The following is a 19,728-nucleotide window of genomic DNA, read 5'->3' as shown; positions in this document are numbered from 1 at the left end:
AATATTATATATTATGAATTATAGACATGTTCCAACACTTCAAGTTGGCCCAACGGAAAGCGTGTTTTCAGGATCTAAAAATGTCATTTCAGGTTAACCCTACAATACATTTTGTCACTATTGGGGAGAGGAATAGGTGTTTAGAGAAGGTAGTTATAGAGAGAATAGATATGGGATGTCGAATTTTAGTCACAATTCTCTATTTGTTTTTAATGAGTATTATGTCTAAGAACTGATAGAGAAGTTTATTCATTTGTTCGATTAGCATAAATTCATTAGGATTACCTAAAAGGATGATAACGGGACTTATGGTAAGAGGTTGAGATATTCTCTCAAACAATCATCACCCACTTCTCAGTGCGTACCCCTATTAATAAACTGGTGGAATTAGATTCTTGCATCATATTTTCTAGTTAAACAACATGTGCTTGAGACCCCCCACCAGCCTTTTCTTTTGCGGAAACTCCCCACCAACCTAAGAACACAAAGTCAAGGGAGGGAACTCCCCGTGGGTCTTATGGTTACTGCGAAGTTAAAATGGATATGAACAAAGCTTATGATCATGTTGAGTGGGGATAATCTAAAGTTGATGATTCTAAAGATGGCTTCAATTTGTAGTGTGTTGAATTGATCATGGAATGTGTATCCTTATCCAACTACAGAGTTCGATTTAATGATACTGACCGAGAAGGTCACCCTCTATAGGTCTTCGACAGGGCTACCTGTTATCCCCATATCTCTTTCTGCTAGTACTTTGGCTCATGGAGAGGAGGTGGGTGGAGTAGCAGGTATCGAGTATGCAGAATCTCACCATCTATTTCTCATCTTTTATTTGTAGATGACTCTCTGATCTTTATGAAAGTAAAAGCTCATAATGCAAGCACTCTGAAATGGATGCTCGACACATATTGCACTAGCTCTGGGCAACTTGTGAGTACCGCTAAGTCTAGCATTTTTTCATCCCTAATTCTAATTAATGTCTGTGTCAGAGAAAATGTGTGCAGAAATTGAACTTTGTCATGGAAGCTCTCTCTGACACTTACTCCCTCCACGAATAAGTGTACATCTAGTTTTATTCTAAGTCAAAGTTTTAACACTTTGACCAACTTAACAAAAAATAATAGTAACGTATATGACATTAAATGGGTATATTGTAAAAGTACATTTGAAAACGGATCTAGTGATACTAACTTAGTATCATAAATGCTCCTACTTTTCTCTAGAAAGTTGGTCTAAATTTTAAAACTTTTACTTAAGACAAAAGATAGATGTACACTTATTCACGGGCGGAGGGAGTAGTTGGGACTTCCTACTATGGTACGGGTCGACAGGAGTGTTGCTTTCAACATCTTATTGATAGAGTATGTCAGCGGCTGAAGGGTTGGAAAGAAAAAAGATCCTCCCTATGGAAATAAAGGAGATTTTGATTAAATCTATTTCTCAAGAAATTCCATCGTATGCCATGCATAGTTTTAAATAGCGCGCTAAGCCTCTTAGCGGCGGACCTTTTCTAAATGCTATAGCGAGCTATTTAAAACGTTTGTTCATTTGTTTGGATCAAAGTCTCTTAGCACAAGACCTTCTGTAAATGCTATAGCGTGCTATAGCGAAGCTATAACGGGCTATTTAAAACAGTGATGCCATGTCAGTGTTCAAACTATCAAAGAGAGTTTGCAAGTTAATTATTGATGAAATTGCTGGTTTTGGTGGGGAAATAAAAAGAAGATGCATTGATTTTCTTCGTGGTAGTTATGCATTCTGAAGAAGGAAGGGGGTTGGTGTTTAGGGACCTTCACAGTTTTAAACTTGCTATGTTAGTGAAGTAGTGATGACGACTAATCTAGAACCATGACTCTCTGTGTGCACATGTGTTGAGTGTATAAAATGTTATCCAAATGGCAATATCTTGAAATCATGACTGAAAAAGGGATCCTCATACACTTGAGAAAGCTTAAGCATAGTCGCCGGGATTGAAACTTTTCGGAGGGGCTGCATTTGGCGAGTTGGGACTGGACCACAAATTAATACTTCCTTCGTCCCAAAATTCTTGTGTTAAATTTGTCTAAATACAGATATATCTCCTTGGATTCCAACCATTATTATCATGCAAAGTCCTCACACCAAGAGGTGCAACCATGTTGACAAAGGTAGAAAAATTAATAGACCCGTACTAAAGACAATGGGATGAGGTTCTTATGCGAGATATTTTCTCTCCGGTGGATATTCAAAGAATTTTACAAATTCCACTTAATGTTGAAGGTTTTGATGATTTTGTTGCTTGAAACAGTACCCAATCTGGGACCTTCTCTGTTCGTTTAGTGTATCATCGGAAGCTCGAACATCATTATGGGCTTAGACTAGTGAGTGACGATGGACAGGGGAATGCACAGTTAAATTCCGTCTATAAGAACAGCCAGAACTTGAGGCTCCCAAGAAAGATCAAACACTTCCTTTGGAAGGTGGTGCGAGGTGCTCTCCCCTGCTATGGAATACTTCCAGGTCGACACATTCTATGCACTCCCCAATGCCTCGATTGGTGTGGAGGACATTCAACCATGCTTCTTTATCCGCCATCGAGCGCAGGATGTATGGACCGAGCTGGGCTTGATCGATGTTATTCCATAAGCTATGATGCAAGCTAGATCGGGTTCTATTACAATGGACATCCTGTCAAAGCTGGAACCGGGCTCCGGTGAAATATTGGTACCAGAATTTGCGAAAAACACTAGGATATAGTTTCTCTGCAAAAAGCACCACGTCTTGCGTAATTCTTTTACAAAAATCACTGATCGGCGAATCGGGCCGCGTTAAGTGAGTTTATGACAGTTGGGGCTCTTTTTTCGCTTACGTGGCATAACAGTTTAGGTTTCATGCAAAAAAGCACCCAAATTTCTCTCCTTACCAAAAGAATTTGTCGCAGGCCCATCCCGACCCCAACCACCATCGCCCCTCCCGACCCCGGCCACCACCCATTCCAACCTCAGCGGCCCCCATCCCGACCCCGACCGCCGTCGCCCCTCCCGACCACGGCCACCACCCGTTCCAACCTTGGCAGCCCCCATCCTGACCCCAGACGAGGCAGAGGCCGCCGTCGCCGTTGCTGCACCGAGGCAGAGGACGCCTCCCATGGCCCTCCCCTTGCCGCCTGCTGGCCGAGGAGCAGTTCGACCTCGACGCCGGCGAGGTTCATCTGCCGCCCCAAGCCTCCATGGGCGCGGCCCCAGAACAGGACGATGGATCGGGTCGTCGCTCTCCTCGATCCAGAACAGGACGAGGCAGAGAAGGCCATAGGCGGCGGCCAATGTAGAGGAGGCAGCAGGGACGGGGCTCTACCAGCGGGATCCGGCCAGGAACGAGCAAGGGCGGCGGAGGACGGCTGGATCTGGTGGCCCAGGATCCTGGTGGTCATCGCCTTTGGCTCGCTGAAGCTCCCGGTGGTGAGGCGCTCGCGGCCCAGCACGAGGAAGCAGGGAGGCGGGATGGAGGGACGGCGTCGGGGTTGGTGCGCCTGGGGAGGGGATGGCAGTGAGGCATGGTCGTCGTCGCTCGCCGGCGAGCGCGAGAAGGCGCAGGAGGGGGGAGGGCCGGCGTCGGGGTTGATGCACCTGGGAAGGGGATTGCGTTTATGTTTTTTTATTTAGGGGTGTCTGTGTAAAATCTAAGGACTCATTTGTAAATTTGGAATAACACTGATCTGACACGAAATGTTATGCCACGTAGGCAAAAAAATGGGCTCCAACTGTCATAAACTGACTTAACGTGACCCGATCCGCCGATTAGTGGTTTTTGCAAAAGAATTATGCAAAACGTGGTGCTTTCTGCAAAGAAACTGTATCCTAGTATTTTTTGCAAACTTAGCCTTCAAAGTGATGATTTTATGCAATTTACTCTCAATTTTGAGAAAATCCAAACGCCTGACAGAACGACACTTTCAATCAAGGCTCTAGCGAGCAATTTTATCCAAGCCTCAACACCTAAAAGTTCTGATCGAATGAGTAATCTGATGCGGAATAGGTTGAGACGAGGTAGTCAAAATCAATATGGATGTTTCATTCTATTCGGAGACTCTTGATGGCGCAACTGGTACTATTGCTCGCGACGATCGAATGAATTTCATAGCGGCAACAACATGGTTCTTACCTTATTTGAGTGCTCATTTTGTTGAGTTTTTTTTTTTTGAACTCATTTTGTCGAGTTGATTGCTATCAAATTACAGTTTCCTGTCGAGTCTATACAGCATCGGGATGTATACCAAGGCACGGAGGTAGCAACCACCATGGAATGCAATCATCTTACCCATGATTTTGTGAAAGTTTCCTATACTAGATCCTCTAGCTTTTGGAACACCTCGATCCCTGACATTATTTCTTATTTACTTGTAAATGACACATCTATCATTTGAGGAATAGAGCCGTATTGCTCTGAATTATAGATCCCTTTGTTTAACTATCTTTAACCCAAAAACAATATTGTTAGACGAATCACGTGGGGAAGCCTGTACGGGTTTCTAGTTTTATTTCATGCAACTATGCGACCCTACCAATGAGCTTTGGGCTGTGCTATATGATCTATAATCTCCAATACTTAAATAGTTGATCCCTGTTAACTCTAATTTTTTCAACATGCAACCTTTCATATCATCAAATATGTCACGTCATCATCCACTAAAATTATTTTGTAGCACATGCATAGTGGTATGTTACCCTAAACACCTCTCTCCTCATTAGGCTACTCATAGTGGGGAGTGTCATATACTAGTATCATGCATATGATACTATTGTATGATACTACCTTCATAGTGCATACTAGTCATAGTTTTAAATAGCCGGCTATAGCTATAGCCCCACTATAGCCTTTTCAGCAGGGTGCTGCTAAACGACCGTCTTCATAAATAACCCGCTATAGTTGATTTGGAGGCCTGCCGCTATTTTCCATAGCCCACTATTTAAAACATTGATACTAGTATCATAGAGTAGTATCATAAATGATCATATTTATTTCCGTGCATGACACAAAGTAGTATAGCATTTAATATGATATGATATCAATCTATGTTACTTCCTCCATCACAGTTTACAAGTCATACGCGTATACCTAGGTTACCAATTTTATCAGCCTAATATAAACTATATACCACAAAATTATATCTTTTGAAAATAGAACATCTGAAGTTTATATTGGTATATTTTTTGTAATATATGACTTGTATTAGGTTAGTCAAATTAACGATCTAGGGGTACGCGCACGCTCTGTAAACTGGGAGAGAGGGAATACTCTAACCCTCTCTCTCTTCTTTAATTCTCTGCCACATCAGCGTGTTTACTATTCCTGAGTGCATGATACCGGCTAAAATACTACCACTATGGTCAGCCTTAGCTAATTGGCACAAGCAAATTTGTCTTCGGATGTGTTATGTTACTAGCTAAGTTACTTTCACTATGACTAGCCTAAGACATAAGCTGTCAACAATTCTGCTGATCGCGCGTAGTACGGTTAATTGCATGCATCCTTTCAGAAACCACTTATCTACATAAAAAATTAATACTCATGTGTCCCCACATTGGAAGATGAAGATAGAGAGTACAGTGGTCTGGTAGTATACTCAGAACTCTCTATCTTCTTATATTCTTTCTTCAACATAAGCTGACTTTTCCAAAACTCCAAGCAACAAAGTGTTCTAGCCCTCAAGTGCACACATTGACGGCCGCTTGCAACTGCTATCGCCTCCTTGGTCCCCCAAAGACGATCTCGATGGTCTTTTTGGTGCCTCTCTTTGGCACCTCGGCCAACATGTGCGATTGCCATGTTGCTTGCTTGACAACAACGTTCTCACTGTCGTCTCCTTGCCATTTTCCTAAATGAGGGTTGTCGGTGCTGAGGCGCTAGCATGACCGTCTATCTCTCTAGGTTAAAGGGTGGCTTCAAATCTTAGCCTTTCTCTGACACCACATGTTGGGTTTCACCCTAAAAACTGATCACAACAATGTTACCGTGAACAACAGGTGAAAATAAAACTCTTGGCCAAGGACGCTTGACTTGATCTTCTTTTCTCTTTTATTTCCGAACTATTGGTACAATAAACGCATACGCAGCAAGGGAAACCTCCACACAAGGGATGACTCGCACTAGTCTTCTATATATACCTATGTATACGCCTGCCTGAATTATCACACTATCAAATATATTCACAACCTCCCCCGCAAAAAGAAAATATAGTAACAACATAGAGAGCAGCTGTCAGCACTAACCTGCTAGAACAGACTCACACTATCACCTATAATTAATGAATTATCACTTGTATAACTCAAACAACTACGGCAAGCTACCAAATCACATGTGCTAATTAAATTATAGTACCATTCTTGTGGTAATTAAATTATAGTATTACGACTAGAGCTTTCTACGCAGAACACTTACTACTAGTAGTACTGCCTAATCAGCAGACAGCACGTCCGTGCAAGATCTCATCTTGCGTGCCCACCCAGTCACATGCACGACACGAGAATCTCAAACCAGGAAGCAGCACACGAGAAAAGCAGAAAAGCACTCGATCGAAGTCACATGCAGAGGGTGGGGCAGGGCCAGGTCCGGTGGGTAGAGAGGAGAACAGACAAGTGAATTGAGGAAAAAGAGGAGATAGAGAGAGGGCCCAGACAGCTACTTACTGATCCAAGTGGCCACCCGCTAGGCTAGCCGACAGCAAGGTCCTGGTACCATCACGGATGGCCCACTGTGCACTTTTCATTTCTTTTTTTTTAAACCGCAACCCGCTGTCCGCTTGCATATCATCAACCCACTTGCAGGCAACTCCGAACAATTTGCACATGGGATGAGACAACCTTCGACCGGCTTTTGCTGCTGCCCAGTTTAACCCATGATAGTTTACCTGTTGGTTTTTTACTTTGTGACAAAATTATATTGTTAACAGAAAAAACATGGATGTTACTAGATGAGCCCGATAGGATAGCCGTTGTTACTGACCTATTCGACTCGGAACATGACCGGAGTGCCCCTCGGGAGGTGGCGGTAGCCGGCGGAGAGGAAGTACTCGGTCAGCCCCCTTGCCCCCCTCCACCTCGAGATCGCCCACACTCGTAGGGTGTTCTCCACCCGAACTCCGTGCAGCGACCCGACCTCAAACGGTCAAGTCTCTGTACTTCAGTGTCATCCCTGGATCGGTAATGCTGACACACACAGTACTCGAAGGATTTATAACAGTATAGCAATCACACACTTATTACGTCGAATGTCTTCAAAAGAGAACTTATTACAATAAATATGGCTTAAGGCCATCTAATACAATAACAGCGGAAGGCTCGGAAGATAAAGTGAGTCCATCAACTCCAACGACATAGCTGAGCTGCACGGCAACGACCTAGCGAACCTTAGTCCTCGTTTGAAAAGTCTGCAACGTGATATGTTGCTGCCGAAAAATGGGTCAGCACATGGAATATACTGGCAATGTAACATAATAGAGCAATGAACAGAAATAATGCTAACACTATATGCATATCTTGCTGGTGGAGGCTGTATGGTTATAATGTTATTGCGAAAAGCCAATTTTTTCCTACAACAAAAGAATAAGTTTTATTTTAACTATCATGGTAGTTGAAACATCACTGAGAAGGTTCCTCCAACTCAATCCCATTTAAAGTAGTTCATTAACCCAACAAATTAATTTAGAGTGATGAGATACAAAAGGAAAATTCAAGTACTAGATACTCAAGATGTCCATAACCGGGGGCACGACTAACCATGATTAGATTGTACACTCTGCAGAGGTTTGTGCACTTTTCCCGCAAGACTCGATCTCCTCCGTTGGATTTCTCGCAGTACATGATGTTTGAGAAACGGATGACCGAGACACAGTCTTTCAGAAGCATTTACTCTTTACTCTGGGTGGACAGTTACACCTACTTTCCCTCTACATCTGCTAGCCCATCACTGAAAGAGGTCACATAGCTTACTCATACTATGCCAGAGCCCATAATGGCTTTGTGGCTGCACACGGAAGTTTCTAGCATGAATAATCTTAAGATCCCTTTGAGCTTGGGTGGCGGACCGTAGGATGATCACACGGGTACTCTGGGATATCCTAGGACAACACTGGATTCTCCAGGTGCCAAAACAAGCAATCCACCCAGATGTATATTAAAGTAGCCACCTTAAGTTGAACCGTTAATTAACAATCTCACATCTGTCATGGATACATTCAAACCCGATCCACGTCTACGAGCATAGCATAGCAATATAAGCAACTAGAGGTAACTCCCGAGGGTTTGATAATAAAACAGGTAATAGGTTCTACCTCATCATCTACTTCCCAAACGCACAAGTTAATCACATCCTAATCATGCAGTGTTTGAGGATTGGAACTAATGCATAAAAACTGGGTAATAAAGGGGTATGATCAAAGTGTTACTTGCCTTGCTGATGATCCGTGAAACCTAGAGACTCGTAGTAGCACGCTTCGCACTCCGGGTATTCTATCGCAGACAAACAATAGCATACATAAACAATCAAACAAAGATGCACAGGTAAAACTCAAATAAGAAGATCTAACCAGAAAGTTCAACTTAAGAACTCCGGTTTGCAAAAAGAATCAAATCAAACGGAGCAACGAAACACAAACTGCGAAAGAAACAAGATCCGATTACTAATCTGGACTAAAGTCTAATTTTATAGTACCAAAATCTTGTTCAAGTTGGTTAAACGGAAAGAGGGCTTCGAGACGAAGATCTAGGCACTTGAATCGCCTTATTTCGATAAACGAGCGAAAAGAAAAACTAAAACGAAAATCGGATCAGAAATCGTGATAAAAAATAATCTCGAAAAACCCAAGAAAAAGAAAAACGACGAACAGGCTAACGAATGAACGTTCGTTGTCTGTGACTAACGGGCGAAAACCGTTCGTTAAAACGAACGTACGGAGGAATGTTTGCTGAATAAACTAAATCGAGAAAACCAACAATTCGGTCTAAAAAACGTAACTAGGGTGATTCGAACTTCGGCGCGGCTCTGGCGGCTTCCGACGAGCGGGCGGCGGCGCGGGCGACGGCGGGGTGCAGCGTGGGGCGGCGGAGGGCGGCGCGGCAAAGGCTTGGCGGCGGCGCAGCAGCAGGTGGTGAGCGACGGCGGGGCTGGCGGCGCGGCCTGCGGGGGCGGGCGGCGGTGGCAGCTTGGGGCTCCAAGGGGGCGCCGGGTCCGGCTTTTAAAGGGAGAGGGGAGGCGGCTTGCGGGAGGGGGCGAGGCCATGGCGGCGGCGGCTCGGACTCCCTCGAGGAGTCCGGCTCGGAGACGATGGCGGCGCGGGGCTGGCTAGGCCAGCTGGGCCGCGGCCCAGTTCAGTCCGGCGGGCTTCCTCTTTTTCTTTAACATATTCCGCCGAAAAGAAATCCTAAAAAATTAAAAAATCTAAAAATAACAAAACAAATTTTCACAGTCTAAATAGAATATTTAGAACAAGGTAAACATTTTCTTAGCCTAAAATGCAATTTTTGAAAAATGCATATTTTTCGTATCAAATAAAAATAGCAATAAAATCCAAATAAAATCAAAAGGTTGATTTTAATATTTTTCCTCCAATATTTCGTTTATTTTGGAGAAATCATATTATCTCCTCTCATATATTTTAATATGAAATATTTTTGGAGAGAAAAATAATAAAACAACTGATCCTCGTTTCGATATTTGATAAAATTCAAATATGAAAAGCGTGAAATCCTCAACTCTCTCCGAGGGTCCTTGAGTTGCTTAGAATTTCGAGGATCGCGAAACGAAAATCAAATAGAATATGATATGCATGAATGACCTACGTATAACATTCCAAATTGAATATTTGGGATGTTACAAACCTACCCCCCTTAAGATGAATCTCGCCCTCGAGATTCATGTTGGCTAGGAAATAGGTGTGGGTGGTCTTTGCGAAGATCATCCTCTCATTCCAAGGTGGCTTAATCCTTGGTATGGTGGCTCCACTAAACTTTGCAAAATTTGATAACCTTGCTGCGAGTAACTCGGCTAGCAAACTCTAGAATCTTGACAGGCTTCTCCTCATACGTCAAATCACTTTTCAACTGAATTGCTTCCAGGGGCACCATATCTCTTAGAGGAATATCGACCATCCCCGCATGACACTTCTTCAACTGGGAAACATGAAACACATCATGTACTCCTGACAGTCCTTCGGGTAACTCCAACTTGTAGGCAACTTCTCCCATGCGTTCCAAAACATGGTACGGTCCCACAAATCTCGGGGCTAATTTCCCCTTAACACCAAAATGTTTAACACCTCGAAGAGGTGACACTCACAGATACGCTCTGTCTCCGATTTCATAGACTACCTCCTTGCGTTTTGAATCTGCATAATTCTTCTGTCGGGACTGAGCTACCTTCAGTCTATCTCGAATTAGTTTAACCTTCCCTTCTGATTCCTAAATCAAATCTGGTACAAACAACTGGCGGTCTTCAACTTCATCCCACATCAACGGTGTTTGGCATCTTCTCCCATACAATGCTTCGAACGGTGCCATCTTCAAACTGGCCTGGTAGTTGTTGTTGTATGAGAACTCTGCGTAGGGCAAATTATCGTCCCAACTAAATACTTAGTCTAATGCACAAGCTCTCAACATGTCCTCCATAATCTGATTGACTCTCTCAGTCTGTCCATCTGTCTGCGGATAAAAAGCTGTACTGAACTCCAGTCTGGTACCCAAGGTCTGGTGCAACTGATGCCAAAATTTTGAAGTAAACTACGTTCCTCTATCCGACACGTTGGTCCTCGGAACTCCATGCAGACATACGATCCTGGTCATGTATATCTTGGCCAACTTCGCACTTGTATACGTGGTTTTTATAGGGATAAAGTGAGCCACTTTCGTCAAGCGATCAACTACTACCCATATAGAATCATATCCTGATTTGGTCCTGGGCAATCCGGTGATAAAATCCATGCCAAGCTTATCCCACTTCCATTCAGGTATTGGCATAGGCTGTAGCAATCCTACTGGCTTCTGATGTTCTTCCTTCACTCTCTGACATACATCACAGACGGCTACATACTCGGCAATATCCTTCTTCATACCAGTCCACCAGAAACGCTCCTTCAAATTCAAATACATCTTGGTGTTTCCGGGGTGTATCGAGTATGGCGAGTCATGAGCTCCCTGTAATATCAACTTCCTGATCTCTACATTATTGGGCACATATATATACGGTCCTCAAACCACAAGGTGTCGTGCTCATCCTCACGAAACCCTTTGGCTTTCCCTTCACTCATCTTCTCCTTTATCTCAGTGATATCTTTGTCATCTTTCTGAGCTTCTCAAATCTTTTCCAACAGTGTTGATTGATACGTCTCCGTTGTATCTATAATTTTTTATTGTTCCATGTCAATATTCTACAACTTTCATATACTTTTGGCAACTTTTTATACTATTTTTGGGACTAACATATTGACCCAATGCCAGTTCCTGTTTGTTGCATGTTTTTTGTTTCGCAGAATGTCCATATCAAACGGAGTCCAAACGAGATAAAAACTGACAAATATTTTTTTTGGAATATATATGATTTTTGGGAAGAGAAATCCACGCTAGACAGTGCCCGAGGGGGCCACGAGGCAGGGGGCGCGCCCCTGGCCCTCGTGGCCACCCCGTAAGGCAGTTTATGCCCTTCTTTCGCTGCAAGAAAGCTAATTTCCGGATAGAGATCGTGTTAAAATTTTAGCCCAATCGGATTTACGGATCTCCGGGAATATAAGAAACGGTGAAAGGGAAGAATCTGGGAACGCAGAAACAGAGAGAGACAGAGAGACAGATCCAATCTCGGAGGGGCTCTCGCCCCTCCCACGCCATGGAGGCCATGGACCAGAGGGGAAACCCTTCTCCCATCTAGGGAGGAGGTCAAGTAAGAAGAAGAAGAAGAAGAAGGGGGGCTCTCTTCCCCTCGCTTCCGGTGGCACCGGAGTGCCATCGGGGGCCATCATCATCACCGCAATCTTCACCAACAACTTCACCGCCATCATCACCAACTCTTCCCCCCTCTATGCAGCGGTGTAACCTCTCTCTTACCCGTTGTAATCTCTACTTAAACATGGTGCTCAACGCTATATATTATTTCCCAATGATGTATGGCTATCCTATGATTTTGAGTAGATCCGTTTTGTCCTATGGGCTATTTGATGATCAAGATTGGTTTGAGTTGCATGTTTTATTATTGGTGTTGTCCTATGGTGTTCTCCGTGTCGCGCAAGCGTGAGGGATCCCCACTGTAGGGTGTTGCAATACGTTCATGATTCGCTTATAGTGGGTTGCGTGAGTGACTAAAACACAAACCCGAGTAAGGGGGTTGTTGTGTATGGGATAAAGAGGACTTGATGCTTTAATGCTATGGTTGGGTTTTACCTTAATGATATTTAGTAGTTGCGGATGCTTGCTAGAGTTCCAATCATAAGTGCATATGATCCAAGTAGAGAAAGTATGTTAACTTATGCCTCTCCCTCATAGAAAATTGCAATAGTGATTACCGCTCTAGTTATCGATTGCCTAGGGACAAATAACTTTCTCGTAACAAAAAGCTCTTTACTAAAACTAATTTAGTTGTGTCTTTACCTAAACAGCCCCTACTTTTCATTTACGTAACCTTTATTATCTTGCAAACCTATCCAACAACACCTACAAAGTACTTCTAGTTTCATACTTGTTCTAGGTAAACCGAACATCAAGCGTGCGTAGAGTTGTATTGGTGGTCGATAGAACTTGAGGAAATATTTGTTCTGCCTTTAGCTCCTCGTTGGGTTCGACACTCCTACTTATCGAAAACTGTTGCGACCCCCTATACATGTGGGTTATCAAGACCTTTTTCTGGCGCCGTTACCGGGGAGCAATAGCGTGGGGTGAATATTCTCGTGTGTGCTTGTTTGCTTTATCACTAAGTAATTTTCATTTGCTGTTCTTAGTTGTTCTTTATCTTTAGTTATGGATATGGAACACGAAATACCAAAACAATTAGGTGTACTTTCTGCTCATGGAGATGGGGAACCTTCTAAAACTCCCGATGCTGGTTATGTGAAAGATATTATGTACTACTTTAATAATCCTAAGAAAACCCCATTCAATTATGTAATGGGAGTAACGTTGGATCAACGTGAATACTTTAGGGATTACCGCTTTACACAAAAAGGGAAACTATTATGGGATCAAATTCATATATTGAATTGGTATGCTAGGCAACTATGCTTGAGATATGATTATACTTGTTGCTCTAGGATGAAGGCTCCATACCTTCCCTTTTTATGCGAATTTAATGATAACAAAACCTTAGCTTCTTATGCTAATGGTATATATGATTACTATGATGTGGAACAAATAGAAGACTTTGTTGCTTTTATGGGTGCTTATGAAATTGAATCTATGTTTAAAGAGTTTGAAGATTTTGATGATTCGGTTTATAGACCTGAAAATTTAGCTATCCTGAAATATTGTTATGAGAATTATGAATACAATTATGAAATTAATGCGCTTATTGAGAAAGTCTCCGCTGTCGAAGAAGAGACTAATATTTTGCAGGAATCTATGGAAGAAGAAGTTGATGAAACTGTGAGATCATTGGATGAAAAAGATGAGGAAGAGAGCGAAGAACAAAAGGAGGAAGAGCGGATTGATCACCCGTGACCACCTTCTAATGAGAGTAACTGTTCAACTCATACATTGTTTAATTCCCCTGCGTGCTTACCGAAGGATGAATGCTATGATAATTGCTATGATCCCGTTGATTTTGTTGAAATATCCCTTTTTGATGATGCTTGCTATGCTTGTGGCCAAGATGCCAATATGAATTATGCTTATGGAGATGAACTTGCTATAGTTCCTTATGTTAAACATGAAATTGTTTCTATTGCACCCATGCGATAGCCCTATTATCTTTTTGAATTCTCCCGACTACACTATATCAGAGAAGTTTGCACTTATTAAGGATTACATTGATGGGTTGCGTTTTACTATTACACATGATGATTTTGATAGATATAATATGCATGTGCTTGCTGCTCCTACTTGCAATTATTATGAGAAAGGAACTATATCTCCACCTCTCTATGTTTCCCACATGATAAAATTGCAAGAAACTGTTTATACTATGCATTGGCCTTTACTTTGTGTGCATGAATTGTTCTTTTATGACATGCCGATGCATAGGAAGAGAGTTAGACTTCGTTGTTGCATGATATATGTTACTTTGTGCTCACTACTAAATTACAAATCATTGTTAATTAAAATTGGCTTTGATATACCTTGGGATCCGGGTGGATCCATTACTTGAGCACTATATGCCTAGCTTAATGGCTTTAAAAAGCGCTGCCTGGGAGACAACCTAGAAGTTTTAGAGAGTCATTATTTCTGTTGAGTGCTTTCATGTAGTTTAAAAACAACAAAAATAAAGAGGGAAACCCAAAACTTTTTCAAAAAGGAAAGTGAAAGTGAGAGAGACAAGCATTGTTGAAGTGGGAGAGCTCCTTGAACTTTGCTCATGCTCACGGCAACTTTGTGAATCTTGATTACAGAAACTTTTCAATGAAAATAATTATCCCCTTGTACAATTCAATTGTATTATAAAAATAATGTGCCAATGTTTTCCTTTAGGATGTCTACATTTGCTTGATGGTTTGTACAGTGCAGGACAGAAACTTTGGCTGTAGTGCACGATTTTACATTTTTAGCTGGAACGTCAAATGGTTCTGATTCTGTTTGCACTGTCTTTATATACAAATTTTTTATTTTTCCTAATTTTGGTAGAATTTTTGAAGTATCAGAATTATGGTGAATATTCAGATTATTACAGACTATTCTGTTTTAGACAGATTCTGTTTTTCATGCATAGTTTGCTTGTTTTGATGAAACTATCAATTTATATCAGTGGATTAAACCATGAAAAAGTTATATTACAGTAGACACAATGCAAAAACAAAATATTAATTGGTTTGCAACAGTACTTAGAGTAGTGATTTGTTTTATTATACTAACGGATCTTACCGAGTTTTCTGTTGAAGTTTCTTGTGGATGAAGTGGTCGATGATCGAGAAGGTCTCGATGTGAGAAGAAGGAAGAGAGGAAAGAGCTCAAGATTGGGGATGCCCAAGGCACCCCAGGAAGGCATCCCCTCTTTCTTCAAGAAGTATCGGTGTGTTTTCGGATTCGTTTCGTTCATGCGATATGTGGAATCTTGGAGAGTCTTTTGTGTTTAGTTTTCTTTTTTTATTTTATGCACCATGCTGGTATGAGATGGTCCGTGGTTGATTTATAGAATGCTCTTTGCACTTCACTTATATCTTTTGAGTATGGCTTTATAGTATGCTTCATGTGCTTCACTTATATCATTTGAAGCTTGGATTGCATGTTTCTCTTTACATAGAAAACCGCCATTTGTAGAATAATGCTCTTTTGCTTCACTTATACTTGTTAGAGCATGGGAATATATTTTGTAGAAAGAACTAAACTCTCTTGCTTCACTTATATCTATTTAGAGAGATGACAGGAATTAGTCATTCACATGGTTAGTCATAAAATCCTAAAACTTGTAGATCACTGAATATGATATGTTTGATTCCTTGCAATAGTTTTGCGATATAAAGATGTTGATATTAGAGTCATGCTAGTGGGTAGTTGTGGATTAATACAAATACTTGTGTTGAGGTTTGTGATCTATCCGCTGTGATTTATCCGAAGGAGGTACGCGGAGAGCATGAGGGTCGAGGGAGCGGCGGAGGGTCGTCCTCCCTTGTACATCGAGGATCTGCCGCCTATCAAGGCGCCGAGGTTCTCGTGGTGGGCGGACGAGCTCGCCTCCACCGTGGCTGCTGCTGCTGCGGCTAAGCCGCCGAAAAAGCGGTCCATCTCTGACCTCTTTGACCCAGCGCCAGCGTTGGACGTGCCTCCCGGCGGTGATAGCGGATGCAAGGAGCAAACGCAGGTGGACGGCGACGAGGCGCTGTGCACCATCGTGAGGCAGGCAAAGGAGGAGAAGTGGAAGCGGAGACGGCTGGGGGAGGAGGCGGCCGCGACTGCAACGCCGGAGAACACCGGAGGGCGAGAGCCTGAGGGGAATTTCGCGGCTACAAAGGTACGTGATCCAGTCCATCGCTATCACAACCCACCTCTGCCTGTCTGTCAACCCAATGATGTCATCTGTTGTTATCCTTACGTTATTTTGCCCTGTTTTTTTTTACTTTTGATCTGCTGGTCGGTTTTTGGTTGCTTTGCTTAACTGATGAGTGGTAATAATCTAACTAGAGTTGTACCATCGCACTATCAATATCCTAGTTTGCATATTGATATTCCCGTCTGATTAGACCATGTGTGATCGTTGGAACTCGTTAGATATGCATGCACTAGCAATATCTTAGTTTGGGACGGGAATCACACTTAATGTCCAGGAAAATAACCCTGGCGCCCAGTCTTAGCGCCCCCATTGTAGATGGCCTTATAGTATTATTAGTATATGGCATGGTCTATCGTGTTGCCTTTTTCTCACACCTTGTACTACATGGTGAGTTGTGTTTAATATGTGAATCTATGTGATGATAGCTGGTGTGGAAATGTTTCAAGACACCTTAGGCATGCATAGGAACAATGTTTTGAAGATGGTGTACGCGTGGCACTTTCCAATATGTAACAGTCAGCCTGTCACCATATGTTTGGCATGATGCATGGTCTGCTGTTTGTACTCTATTATGGAGTTCCAATAATTAGCTAGTTGAGGAGATTAATCACTACAAGGAAGTCATCTTTTGCCTTGTGTTTTCCAGTACGCCAAGAGTTTTATATCGGCCACATGGCTTACATGCCTCTACGCCGTGAACTGACCGTGTGGTACACCACAACGACCTGGCCGTTAGTTGCTTTTTTTTTTGGCCGTGTGCTGCTGTTTTTGCCTCGGCCTATCCGTACGTCAGGACTCCGACATAATACGCTCGGCTTATGGTTGTATACCGATGAACTGTACACCGAGTAATTGATGCCGAGTGGCGCACATGGCATACGGTACGCCGAGGTAGATTCATCCTTCGCCGGGTGATTTCTACACCCAGCGTAGTGTGTTTTTCCTGTAGTGAATAGGATAGAAATTTAACATGTACGATGTCGATGGGGCAAACCCATCCACACCTAGGTTCCAAACTTGTACCTAAGTTTCAAGTGTGTGGGAATGTAAGCCTCATTTCTTCACATCTGATATATAGTGCTTAAAAAATTTATGCATTGTATAAATCATTAACATTTCACATAGAGATAATGCTCGTAATATGCATACACCCATAGTACATGCCTGCATACAAGGCTCATCATGTGATGCACCTTTTAAGATTTAATAGCCCATTTATTTGCTCTCTAAGGACTAGATTATGAATTTGTTCTTTAAAATTATATCACTTGATTACATAGTTCTATCAGCAGCTTGGTCACAAAACATGTTACTTTTCTTCAAAAACTGTTATCGCTATGTTCTACAACAAGTATCCCCAATAACCACTGTCCCGATTTAGTTTGATAGCTTGTTTTCCTCGTTCATGTTATGAACTTTGATAGTTTGACCAATGGGTGAGTACTGTGAAAGAATGCCAGATGGCACAGCTGCTTGAAAGAAGAGGGTACATAGTAGAGAGAGGGATCTATCACTACTCCTTGCTTGATGATCAAAATGCTGGTTCATCTTATGTAGAGGTGTGTGTGCCTATACTGCTTGAAAAGATGTGTAATACGATAGCTTAGAAAGAGAAGGAAATAACTATACTTAACCTAAGAGGGAAACTAATCATCCCAAATTCCTATATTTGATTGCTGTTGCCACATCTATTGCCGTCATCATTCCAACCATGGTATTGATGGCAGTATGCTAGACCATTGATTATCTGGATGTGATGACATTGTTTGTTAGTGCTGGATTATTTGTATTCTTTTCCCCAGGTGCAATGGGCCAGCAGGTGTGTTGAACATATGTAATTAAAAAGCAAACTAAAGTTTTGCCTCGTAAAGGAAATGCTGTGTTTTGTCTTGGTTCTGACAGTTGTGTGTTCTGGTTGTGTTTTGTCTCACCTTTTTTGAGTTTGTTATATGCGTGCACCGATGTATTTCCTAACTTATTCCAAGATTATTAATGTAATATGTATCAAGAGCCACACAACAAGCTAGACATTATGTTCTCTGTATATATATTTTACTATCTTTTTGTCGTTAGTTTTTGGGTATACAAATTCTTACTTGGGCATGTCTTAATAAAATAGATGTATATTAATTAATATATGGATTGCGTTTAAGGTGGACTTGCACATTGTGCACACTATGTTGGATAAAATTGGGCATGCATATTCATAAATTACCATAACTTGGAAGTTAATATGATTGGTTTATCATCACCATATAAGATATTTGTTAAAATAATACTTTTTATAATACCATGGATGTGATCTTTTTATTGAACAAAACAACTACATCGCATGATAGGGTCTTCTCTCTCAAGAAAACACGATAATTTCAGCCACGATGTATTGATAGCTAGATATAATGTATACTTTTACAAGCCTGCACATGGGCTCAATTCTTGAATGGGAGAGTTGCATTCTCGCTATGCATTTGAAGTAGGTGCTTATTTGCAATCATTGTAGTGTACCAATTTTCATTCTTAAGCTAGTGTGATAGAAAGTTCTAAATGTAACGAAAGAACCATAATAAAAACGCTTCCACAAACTTAGGGAACAATAGAAAATATAAGAAATATTACAGTCTGCACCAAGCTTGGGATCACTGGTGCACCCAAATCTTGGTCCATCCGATGGTTCGTGTTCGGGTACTATATACATCTACAGTTTGACCATTCCGATCACAATATAGAAAACTAGCCTATATATACATTTAATTTGCATTGGTAGAAAAGGGTTTTCTAAATGTCTCTATTTTCTTCTCTTGTTTCTGATAAAATTTCAATCATGATGTTTGTACTTTGGAACATGCATTACAAATTCTTATCTAAGTAGAAGATGTATTTGAGAGATCGAAAAGCTGGGAAGGTATAGACCAATGAACTAGGGGTGGAAAACTATAGAACCAACAGTAACCACCATTGTTTTTCCATCCTTTGTCTAGAAATGGACGAGAACACGTTTCTTTGTGTTTTCTACTTGACTAGAAATTTAGTGATTATTTATTTGCGGTTGTATTTGAATTTTTTTTCATGATTTGAATTCGTATTAAACATGATACTAGGTATGTGCATGAAGTATATTTATCCATCCCATGAAGTATCTTTTGAGTGACGACATGTTGTCGTATGTGATTTTAGCTGCGTAAACTAACATGGTTGTGAATTTGTGCATGTAAGATTGGATTATTCTATAAAAAGAATTGCTTTTCACCTGGTTGTTACTTTTACATAACCCAACCTTTGCTTTGACATTTGGGCCCAAATCATCTGACATGTGCACATACCAGTTCATTTTAAGGATATTTGTGTGTCTACATCTTGGCAATTTATTCCTAGATTTCGTCCTGGACTTCTTGTACCTCGTCTCCGGTGTGGTTTATGTCTGTGTTGTGTACAGTAAATACACTTTTGGCAGAATTTTCATGTACCATGAGGAAAGATTTAGAAAACTCCGTAGTTTGCGCACAGTACTCATTCCTTAAATTGTTTATCTTATGTGATGATATATATACACTACTACTACTACTACTACTACTACTA

At 41.6% G+C, this 19,728-nt stretch overlaps 1 pseudogene; it reads left to right on the top strand.

Annotated features, from left to right (window-relative positions):
* The first annotated feature begins 3,233 nt into the window (after positions 1–3,233).
* Positions 3,234–19,728, top strand: part of LOC119272044 — a 19,606-nt pseudogene continuing 3,111 nt past the window's right edge.

This window comes from Triticum dicoccoides, chromosome 3A (assembly GCF_002162155.2).
Source record: "Triticum dicoccoides isolate Atlit2015 ecotype Zavitan chromosome 3A, WEW_v2.0, whole genome shotgun sequence".
NCBI classification, from domain to species: domain Eukaryota; kingdom Viridiplantae; phylum Streptophyta; class Magnoliopsida; order Poales; family Poaceae; genus Triticum; species Triticum dicoccoides.
The sequence above is the reverse complement of the archived record's forward strand: the minus strand, read 5'-3'. Positions and strand labels throughout refer to the sequence as shown.